The following is an 11,962-nucleotide window of genomic DNA, read 5'->3' as shown; positions in this document are numbered from 1 at the left end:
GATGTGTCCCGGTGGGCCGACATACCCGGAAATGTCCCGGTTTTTGCTGAGGGTCTCAGACCAGGGGATGACGGTGGGGAGGAGAGTAGCTTATTTGCGCAGCAGCAGCAGATGCAGGTGGCTAGGAGCAGAGCAGAGAGCTGATTGACCTTGTAGAGAAGGGTGGGGGCGGGGTTAGCAGCAGAGAAGGGTGGGGGCGAGGTTAGCAGCAGAGCAGAGAGATGATTGGCCTGACAGAGAAGGGTGGAGGCGGGGTTAGCAGCAGAAGAGCCTGTCAGTTAGCACCGGAAGCAGTGAGCACTTTGCTACCAGGGCCAAAGATGGACTCCCCCCTGCTCCTGTGACAGGTAGGGTCTGGAGAGACAGAGTTGAGAGAGACACAAACAGACCTGGGGAGAGAGAGATACACATACACATACAGACCTGGGGGGAGAGAGAGATACACACACAGACCTGGGGGGAGAGAGATATACACACACACACAGACCTGGGGGGGGGGGGGGGGAGAGAGATACACACACAGACCTGGGGGGGGGGGGAGAGAGATACACACACAGACCTGGGAGGAGAGAGATACACACACAGACCTGGGGGGAGAGAGATACACACACACACACACACACACAGACTTGGGGGGAGAGAGATACACACACACACACACACACACACACACAGAGACCTGGGGGGAGAGAGATACACACACAGACCTGGGGGGGGGGGGGAGAGATACACACACAGACCTGGGAGGAGAGAGATACACACACACAGACCTGGGGGGGGGGGGAGGAGAGAGATACACACACAGACCTGGGGGGAGAGATACGCATACACACACACAAACCTGGGGGGGAAGAGATACACACACGCAGACCTGGGGGGAGAGAGATACACACACACACACACACACACACACACACACACCTGGGGGGAGAGAGATACACACACACAGACCTGGGGGGAGAGAGATACACACACACACAAACCTGGGGGGGGGGGGAGAGAGATACACACACAGACCTGGGGGGAGAGATACGCACACACACTCACAAACCTGGGGGGGGAGAGATATACACACACACAAACAGACCTCGGGGGAGAGAGAGATACACAAACACACACAGGCCTGGGGAGAGAGATACACAAACACACACATGCCTGGGGGAGAGATACACAAACACACACAGACCTGGGGAGAGAGAGAGAGATACACAAACGCACACAGACCTGCGGGAAGAGAGATACACAAACACACACTGACCTGGTGAGAGAAAGATACACACAGACCTGGGGGGAGAGAGATACACAAATACACACAGACCTGGGGGGAGAGAGATACATACACACACACACAGGCCTGGGGAGAGAGATACACAAACACACACATGCCTGGGGAGAGAGATACACAAACATAAGCAGACCTGGGGGGAGAGAGAGATACACATACACATACAGACCTGGGGGGAGAGAGAGATACACACACACACACACAGACCTGGGGGGGGGAGGGGAGAGAGATACACACACAGACCTGGGAGGAGAGAGATACACACACAGACCTGGGGGGAGAGAGATACACACACACAGACACACACACACACACACACACACACACACACACACACACACACACACACACACACACAGACCTGGGAGGAGAGAGATACACACACACAGACCTGGGGGGAGAGAGATACACACACACACACACAGAGACCTGGGGGGAGAGAGATACACACACACAGACCTGGGGGGAGAGAGATACACACACACAGACCTGGGGGGGGGGGGGGAGAGAGATACACACACAGACCTGGGGGGAGAGATACGCACACACACACACAAACCTGGGGGGGGAGAGATACACACACACACAGACCGGGGGGGAGAGAGAGATACACAAACACACACAGACCTGGGGGGAGAGATATATACACACACACAAACAGACCTGGGGGGAGAGAGAGATACACAAACACACACAGGCCTGGGGAGAGAGATACACAAACACACACATGCCTGGGGGAGAGATACACAAACACACACAGATTTGGGGAGAGAGAGAGAGAGATACACAAACGCACACAGACCTGCGGGAAGAGAGATACACAAACACACACTGACCTGGGGAGAGAAAGATACACACAGACCTGGTGGGAGAGAGATACACAAATACACACAGACCTGGGGGGAGAGAGATACATACACACACACACACAGGCCTGGGGAGAGAGATACACAAACACATACATGCCTGGGGAGAGAGATACACAAACATACACAGACCTGGGGGGAGAGAGAGATACACAAATGCACACAGACCTGGGGTGAGAGAAATACACAAACACACACTGACCTGGGGGGAGAGAGATACACAAACAGACCGAGGGGGGAGAAATACACAAACACACACACACACACACACACAGACCTTGGGGGGGGGGGGGGAGATACACAAACAGACCTGGGGAAAGAGATACACACACACAGACCTGGGGGGGGGGGGGTGGAGAGAGAGACACACACACTGACTGGGGAGAAAGGGAGAGACACAGACACACAGACACACACATACACACACACATACATACCTGGGGGGAGAGAGACACACACAGACCTGGGGGGTAGAGCGAGAGACACACACTGATTGGGGAGAAAGCGAGAGAGAGACACATACACACAGACATACACACACACACAGACCTGGGGGGAGAGACACACACAGAGACCTGGGGGGAGAGAGACACACACACAGACCTGAGATAGATTGGTTCTGTACTGCAAACATTTTCTAAGTGTTACTGCATAGTAATAGGAAGAGCTACAGGAACGTTTTGGGGGCACGGCCCCTTCCTGAGACAAAAACTACCTGTGTGGGAGAGACACACAGACTGGGGGGAGTGAGGGAGGGAGTCTGTGTGTATTTCAAGATCATTCTGGGATTCAAGTCGGGCCTTACATAGCATAAAAAACACAGAATAATGTATTTTAGTGGTTAAATGTTATGGGAAAATGATAGATCCAACATAAAGTTAGAAAGATGGCACAATGAGCTGATAAACAGGCTATAATACTAAAATAATACAGATTATTTCACATGATGCCGGGTGGGGGGATTGTATTATATCTCAGTAGCAAAGCTTTGAGGAATGCAGCACCCATGTGTTATAAAAAGGGACAATTTTCTTTTTCTTTTAGATTTTGTGCTAAACATAAATGAATGAAGTTACATATTGGCAATAGCAAGCAGAGCATAGTGACAATATAACGTATGAAACCAAAGGTGAACTGTGATTAAAAAAACAGTGATGGTCTATAGCTGAAAGAAATAACTCTTACAACACTGACTAAGACCGTTTATCACATGAAGATAAAAAAAGAATGATTTCAGCACACACTTACGCAAATGGTGCACTGCAGGCATAATATGAACTATTTATCGTCATAACATTTTAATCGTAGTGTGTCAAACCCAGTGTAGCCCTGTGTGGTTTGGGCTACAGGTCTGCCCTCCTCCTGGCAGTAATACCTGCGTAATGGCAGGTTTGCCAGGAGCATTCATGGGTTTTCCCCACTTCATGCAGTACAGTGCGTATGTGAAGGCAGTGTCATCAGGCTCTGTGTCCAATTAGAAGACACATGGGTGGTGCTTGCTGGAGTTACTTACTGCATAGCACTTCCTACTTAGTTTAGTCTGTCCCTACCGTGAGAGGGGCAAGGTTACCCAGACAAAGCTGCCAGGGCTCTGGCAGGCTTGAGGCCCCCCTACGGGGAGGGAGAGTATACCATATACCTCCTAGCCTAAAAGAGGATAGGGGAAGAGCTGGACCCACTCGGTGCCCTTGGCTGGGAGTGAGTTCAGGGACATCCTGGAGGGAGACAGCCTGCTGTATGATCTGGTTACTAAATAGAAGAAGAGACCAATGTAGAGGAACTGCATTTTTGCCTTTACTCCTGCCTGAGAGTGAAGTATATTGGGAGGAGGGGAGCATCATTCTTTTGCAGATACTTCACCCCATACAGCTGGGGGCTGCAGGAGATGGAGGCGCTGCACCAGTAAGTGAGATTGATGCACAACCCCAGAAGCCTGTCCTGTCCATCCCCTATACCATCATGCGGGGGACTCAGGGCCCCCTAAGGTATGCACCAGCCTAAGTCATGTAACTGGAGCAGTATATTCCCTAGGAGACCCTATGTGAGATTGGGAGGGGAGGGGGGAAATAAGGGTTACATCAGTATAGCAATTAAACATATAACATGCCCCAAGAACAATGCAAAAAGGTCTACTGTATACGCACTGAAATATTGCATACGCAGCAAAAACAGCACACGCACAGGAGGTTGGGCTGGCATTTAGCTCCAGGTGGTGATGGTTGCATAATCCTAACCTGGAATACACCTGCCACTTTATATAGGAGGAAAAACAAATTGAAGGGAAATAAATTGCAACAATATATGCAGCGTTCTGGCACTTAATTTAATGCTGGGAAAAACTAGCTGTGGTTCACAGATTTTTATTACTCATGTACTGTATGTTTGCTTTTGTCTGTTCATCATAAATTACTTTACAAGTTAGAATTCGACACTCTGCCGATCCTCCTGAACAAACATAAAAAGAACATGAGTAATGTTATTTAACACTGCGGCCAATGGCGCCTGCAATACAGTTCAAGACAATCGTACACCACACTATCAAAGTGATCGCAAGCTCAAATTCTATATACAGGTGTGTCGTTTTTTCCACGGGTTCTTTTTTCGTCAGGCAATAAAACAGGACATTACAAAATAGGTCACTGTTGAATAAATAAAGTGTTTATGGAGAGGACAAATGGCCGTATTCCATATGCTATGAAGTCGGCTCCCAGTTCTGGAGAAGAGGCCAACTCCGTTCAAAAGCTTAGGACTAAAATCCTCTCCAGTTTCCCAACGAAGAGTTCTTTGCTGCCACATCTGAAAGCCAATTTGTCCCTGTTTTCTGCTGCTCTGGGTACTGAATTGCCATATCGATGACTGATAATTAATTTATCATACACAACAGTAGAATAGTAGGAAATTTGATCCTTGTTGGATTAAGATGGAAATCATGTAACCAAAAGAAGAAGAGAAAAAAAATAATTTTATATATATATATACTAGCTGAGAGACCCGGCGTTGCCCGTGAGTTAAATTTCCCGCTAGGAAAGGGGGGGGGGGGAGAGGGGGGAAAAGGGGGGGCAGTGGACAGGAGGAGGGGAGGGTGGGACAGTGGACAGGAGGGGGGAACAGTGGAGGGGGGGGACAGTGGACAGGAGGGTGGGGGGGCAGTGGACAGGAGGGGGGGGAGACAGTGGACAGGAGGGGGGGAGACAGTGGACAGGAGGGGGGGAGACAGTGGACATGAGGGGACAGTGGACATGAGGGGACAGTGGACAGGACGGGACAGTGGACAGGAGGGGATGGGGACAGTGGACAGGAGGGGACGGGGACAGGAGGGGACGGGGACAGTGGACAGGAGGGGTCGGGACTGTGGACAGGACGGGACAGTGGACAGGAGGGGATGGGGACAGTGGACAGGAGGGGACGTAGAAAAGGGACAGGAGGGGACGGGGACAGTGGACAGGAGGGGATGGGACAGTGGACAGGAGGGGACGGGACAGTGGACAGGAGGGGACGGGACAGTGGAGAGGAGGGGACAGGACAGTGGACAGGAGGGGGACGGTACAGTGGACAGGAGGGGGACGGGACAGTGGACAGGAGGGGGACGGGACAGTGGACAGGAGGGGGATGGGACAGTGGACAGGAGGGGGACGGGACAGTGGACAGGAGGGGGGGGACAGTGGACAGGAGGGGGGGACGGGACAGTGGACAGGAGGGGGGGATGGGACAGGAGGGGGGCAGTGGACAGGAGGGGACAGTGGACAGGAGGGGACGGGTACAGTGGACAGGAGGGGACGGGACAACAGTGGACAGGAGGGGGTAGGGACGACAGTGGACAGGAGGGGGACGGGACAGTGGACAGGAGGGGGACGGGACAGTGGACAGGAGGGGGACGGGACAGTGGACAGGAGGGGGACGGGACAGTGGACAGGAGGGGGACGGGACAGTGGACAGGAAGGGGACGGGACAGTGAACAGGAGGGGGACGGGACAGTGGACAGGAGGGGGACGGGACAGTGAACAGGAGGGGGACGGGACAGTGGACAGGAGGGGGACGGGACAGTGGACAGGAGGTGACGGGACAGTGGACAGGAGGGGACGGGACGACAGTGGACAGGAGGGGGAGGGGACGACACTGGACAGGAGGGGACGGAACGACAGTGGACAGGAGGGGAGGGGATGACACTGGACAGGAGGTGACGGGACGACAGTGGACAGGAGGGGGACGGGACAGTGGACAGGAGTGGACGGGACAGTGGACAGGAGTGGACGGGACGACAGTGGACAGGAGGGGATGGGACAACAGTGGACAGGAGGGGAGGGGACGACACTGGACAGGAGGGGACGGAACGACAGTGGACAGGAGGGGACGGGACGACAGTGGACAGGAAGGGACGGGACGACAGTTGACAGGAGGGGGACGGGACAGTGGACAGGAGGGGGCAGGACAGTGGACAGGAGGGGGACGGGACAGTGGACAGGAGGGGGTGGTGACAGTGGACAGGAGGGGGGGTGACAGTGGACAGGAGGGGGGGTGACAGTGGAAAGGAGGGGGGGTGACAGTGGACAGGAGGGGGGGGACAGTGGACAGGAGGGGGGGGACAGTGGACAGGAGGGGGAGTGGACAGTGGACAGGAGGGGGGGTGACAGTGGACAGGAGGGGGGGCAGGGGACAGGAGGGGGATGGGTTACTTAAAATTTCCGGGTCCCTCCTCTCCACTCCCCCTGTATGTTTCTTGGCTCCCCCCTCTCTCTACGCTCCTGACCCCCCCCCCCGTAGCTCCGGTCCCCACCCTACAGTGCCTGACACACACACAGTGTCCCACACAGTGTCACACACACACAGTGTCACACACACACACAGTGTCACACACACAGTGTCACACACACACACACACACACACACACACACACACACACACACACACACACACACACACACACACACACACACACACACACACACACACACACACACACACACACACAGTGTCCCACACACACACAGTGTCCCACACACACACTGTGTCACACACACACACACAGAGTGTCACACACACACACACACACACACACACACACACACACACTGTGACACACACACACACACACAGTGGCAGAGTGACACAGTGACACCGTGACACACACACACACGTCACCTCTCGTTCCGGCCACCGCCATCTTAGTTACTCCGCGAGGGAGGAAGGGGGTCGTTCCGGCCGCCGCCATCTTAGGTGCCGCGTGTCAGCTGCCTGTCCCCCTGCCGGGGAGGGGGGGAGGTGAGTGGAGCATCGAGGGGGGGGAGGTGAGTGGAGCATCGGGGGGGGGGGGGTGAGTGGAGCATCGGGGGGGAGGTGAGAGGAGCATCGGGGGGGGGGAGGTGAGTGGAGCATCGGGGGGGAGGTGAGTGGAGCATCGGGGGGGAGGTGAGTGGAGCATCGGGGGGGAGGTGAGTGGAGCATCGGGGGGGGGGAGGTGAGTGGAGCATCGGGGGGGGGTGAGGTGAGTGGAGCATCAGGGAGGGAGGGAGGGGGGGAAGGTGAGTGGAGCATCGGGGAGGGAGGGGGGGGAAGGTGAGTGGAGCATCGGGGAGGGAGGGGGGGAGGTGAGTGGAGCATCGGGGAGGGAGGGGGGGAAGGTGAGTGGAGCATTGGGGAGGAAGGGGGGGGAAGGTGAGTGGAGCATCGGGGAGGGAGGGGGGAAGGTGAGTGGAGCATTGGGGAAGGAGGGGGGAAGGTGAGTGGAGCATCGGGGAGGGGGGGAGGTGAGTGGAGCATGGGGGGGAGGTGAGTGGAGCATCAGGGAGGGAGGGGGGAGGTGAGTGGAGCATCGGGGAGGGAGGGGGGGGAAGGTGAGTGGAGCATCGGGGAGGGAGGGGGAGGTGAGTGGAGCATGGGGGGGAGGTGAGTGGGCATGGGGGGGAGGTGAGTGGAGCATCGGGGAGGGAGGTGAGGGGAGGGAGGGGGGGGAGGAGAGTGGAGCATCGGGGAGGGGGGGAGGTGAGTGGAGGGAGGGGGGGAGGTGAGTGGAGCATCGGGGAGGGGGGGGTGAGTGGAGCATCGGGGAGGGGGGGGAGGTGAGTGGAGCATCGGGGAGGGACGGGGGAGGTGAGTCGAGCATGGGGGGGAGGTGAGTAGAGCATCGGGGGGGGGTGAGGAGCATCGGGGAGGGGTGTGTGTGTGTGTGTGTGTGTTGGTCCGTCACTCCGCCTCAGGCCAATGAGAGGTGTGCGGGGGCGGGCGGCCCAAGGGAGCAATCTCATTGGCCTGGCCCAAGGTCCAATGAGATTGCCGCTAGGGACACAGGGAGGGACACAGGGAGACACATACAGACACGGACACATAGGACACTTTCAGAAATATATAGTAAGATTATATATATACATCTCAAAAATGAATAGACGATACCGTTCTGTAGCTAACGAAATGCTTGCACATATACAGCTAGGTCCGGAAATAATTGGACACTGATACAAGTCTTGTTATTTCGGCTGTGTACCAAAATAAATTCAAGTTACAGTTAAATAATGATAGACTTAAAGTGCAGTCTATCAGCTGTAATTTGAGGGTATTTACATTTAAATTGGAGAAAGGGTTTAGGAATTACATCTCTTTAATATGTAGCCCCCTCTTTTTCAAGGGACCAAAAGTAATTGGACAATTGACTCAGAAGCTGTTTCATGGACAGGTGTGGGCTATTCCTTCATTATTTCATCATCAATTAAGCAGGTAAAAGGTCTGGAGTTGATTCCAGGTGTGGCATTCGCATTTGGAAGCTGTTGCTGTGAACCCACAACATGCGGACAAAGGAGCTCTCAATGCAAGTGAAACAGGGCATCCTTAGGCTGCAAAAAAAAAGAAAATCCATCAGAGAGATAGCAGAAACATTAGGAGTGGCCAAATCAACAGTTTGGTACATTCTGAGAAAAAAAGAATGCACTGGTGAGCTCTGCAACACAAAAAGGCCTGGACGACCACGAAAGACAACTGTGGTTGAAAATGGTAGGATCCTTTCCATGGTAAAGGAAAACCCCTTCACAACATCCAGCCAAGTGAAGAACACTCTCCAGGTGGTAGGCATATCATTATCCAAGTCTACCATAAAGAGAAGACTTCACGAGAGCAAATACAGAGGGTTCACCACAAGGTACAAACCATTCGTAAGCCTCAAGAATAGAAAGACCAGATTAGACTTTGCCAAACAATATCTAAAAAAGCCAGCCCAGTTCTGGAACAGCATTCTTTGGACAGATGAAACTAAGGCTGGGGCCATAGAGGGGGTAGCAGGGCTGAGGCGCGCTGCCGCTGAGGCTCGCTGTTGAAATCTGCGCGATTTCATGCCCATGCAGGTGAGTCAGCGGGCGTGATCGGGAGGCGGGGGGAGACTGATGAGGCGGGGCAGTGACGTCAACGTCGCGGCGCCGACGTCACGGTGCCGTGACGTTGATGCTGCTCCGCGCTGATTGGATGTTTTCAGCTGACAGCGCTCTGAAAAACAGCTTGGCTGTCGGCTGAAAAATCCAGCGCCTCAGCACGCCTGCGGACACTCGCGTGAGACCCCTCTAAAGACATCCTCATGGAGGATGCAGGGGCTCAGCGCAGCCTCCCCTGCTATGGACTCGGCCTAAGATCAACCTGTAGCAGAATGATGGGAAGAAAAAAGTATGGAGAAGACTTGGAACGGCTCATGATCCGAAGCATACCACATCATCTGTAAAACACGGTGCAGGCAGTGTGATGGCATGGGCATGCATGGCTTCCAATGGCACTGGGTCACTAGTGTTTATTGATGATGTGACAGAAGACAGAAGCAGCCGGAACAATTCTGAAGTGTATAGGGATATATTGTCTGCTCAGATTCGGCCAAATTCAGCGAAGTTGATTGGAAGGCACTTCACTTTACAGATGGACAATGACCCAAAACATACTGCGAAAGCAACCCATTAGTTTTTTAAGGCAAAGAAGTGGAATATTCTGCAATGGCCAAGTCAATCACCTGATCTCAACCCAATCGAGCATGCATTTCACTTGCTGAAGACAAAACTTAAGGCAGAAAGACCCACGAACAAACAGCAACTGAAGACAGCTGCAGTAAAGGCCTGGCAAAGCATCACAAAGGAGGAAACCCAGCGTTTGGTGATGTCCATCCGTTCCAGACTTCAAGCAGTCATTGCCTGCAAAGGATTCTCGACAAAGTATTAAAAATGAACATGTTATTTATGATTGTGTTAATTTGTCCAATTACATTTGAGCCCCTGAAATAAGGGGACTGTGTATGAAAATTGTTGCAATTCCTAAATATTTCATACGATATTTTTGTTCAACCCCTTGAATTAAAGCTGAAAGTCTGCACTTCTATTGCATCTCGGTTGTTTCATTTCAAATCCATTGTGGTGGCGTACAGAGCCAAAATTATGAAAATTGTGTCAGTGTCTAATTATTTCCGGACCTAACTGTATATCTATATATCTGTTCCTAAGCCCAAGCTTCCTAGACCTTTACATCCATCATCAGATTTCATTTTCCTTCTTTACTCTAATCATATACAGTAATATGAACTTCTCAAGAGGTTTTTCTTTTTTGGGGCAAATAATAATGGCACTTTCTAAAAACTGCTTTATTAGTTTGTTCAGTGCAACTTCAAACGTGCTGCTTCATTATGTCTTCATGTATGTATAAAGCTCTAACACAAAGCGTGTATTTTCACAGTAATTGCTACTTTTGAAGCCAATAAAGCAGTAATCCAGGTTTCATTTTTGAAGTGAAACTTCTTTGTTGGCACCTACAAAAATTTTGCTGGTTCAAATCTCCTTCATGGTAACGGAAGTGACGTCACCACCTGCGCATGTGCACAAGCCGTTATCACCTTCCCCCACGCACATACGTAGTAGCCGCCAGCTCGGCATGCATACGCAGTAACCCCCGGCTCGGCGCGCATGCGCAGTAACCCCCAGCTCGGTGCACAATGTGCACCATCCGCCGGCATGCGCAAACGCAATACCAACCCCACCACATTTGGAGACACCACAGAGACACGGAAACACCACACACACACAAGGAATTCATAGTTACAATAAATATAGAAGTGCAAATAGCTAAAACAGGGGGGGGAGGTGCCGAGCACGCGCGTTCTAAGTCAAACTTCTTTGCGTTTTGTCACTGAAATTGTGTTTTCAACCATCACAAATACAATTTCTGTGACAAAAGACAAAGAGGTTTCACTTAAAATGCGCGTGCTCGGCACACACACCCTTTTTAAAAATAACTTTTGTTATTACAAGATTGAAGCAGGGGGTCTCCCGAGCTGGACTGTGTTAATTTGCATCCAGAGATACTTACCTCCGTAGGGGGTGCCGGTATCTCTGCTGTCAGAAAAACTGTGCGTAACATAATACCGGCATTTAAATGTCCCGCGGACCATCAGAAAGCCGTGATGTCATCTCTTTTGGCTTCCTATTGGCCTGCAGGACTTTAAACTTGCCAGAGATACCAGCACCCCTTACAGAGGTAAGCATCTCAGGAAGCAGGGCGTCCCCGGAGCTGACACCAACGTGGTTCAGTGCCGGAGACCCCCTGCTTCAAACCTGTAATAAAAAACAAATTCAATTTAAAAAAAAAATTCAACATACATGGCTGCTTTAAACAAATGACAAAACAGATGTCAAAATGTTAGAAAGGGCGCTTACGGGGCTACACGCTTTTACTTTATTGGAACTCGGGTATATGTTGGAAAGTAAAACTTTCATAGTTGAAAGACCCGAAAATACAATTCAGATACACTGCAAAAAAATGCAACCCAGCGAAAGCCTCAAAGGTTTCACACAGTCGGAT

General features: G+C 52.3%; 1 protein-coding gene across 1 annotated transcript in view; it reads left to right on the top strand.

Moving 5' to 3' along the window:
• Positions 1 to 326: 326 nt before the first annotated feature.
• Positions 327 to 11,962, top strand: part of MGAT5 (alpha-1,6-mannosylglycoprotein 6-beta-N-acetylglucosaminyltransferase) — a 211,532-nt gene continuing 199,896 nt past the window's right edge. The window contains exon 1 of the mRNA XM_075609542.1: positions 327 to 347. The gene's annotated coding sequence lies outside the window, so the exon portion shown is untranslated. The remainder of the gene's footprint in view (positions 348 to 11,962) is intronic.

This window comes from Ascaphus truei, chromosome 7, assembly GCF_040206685.1.
Source record: "Ascaphus truei isolate aAscTru1 chromosome 7, aAscTru1.hap1, whole genome shotgun sequence".
NCBI classification, from domain to species: domain Eukaryota; kingdom Metazoa; phylum Chordata; class Amphibia; order Anura; family Ascaphidae; genus Ascaphus; species Ascaphus truei.
This window is presented reverse-complemented; position numbering and strand designations above follow the sequence as displayed.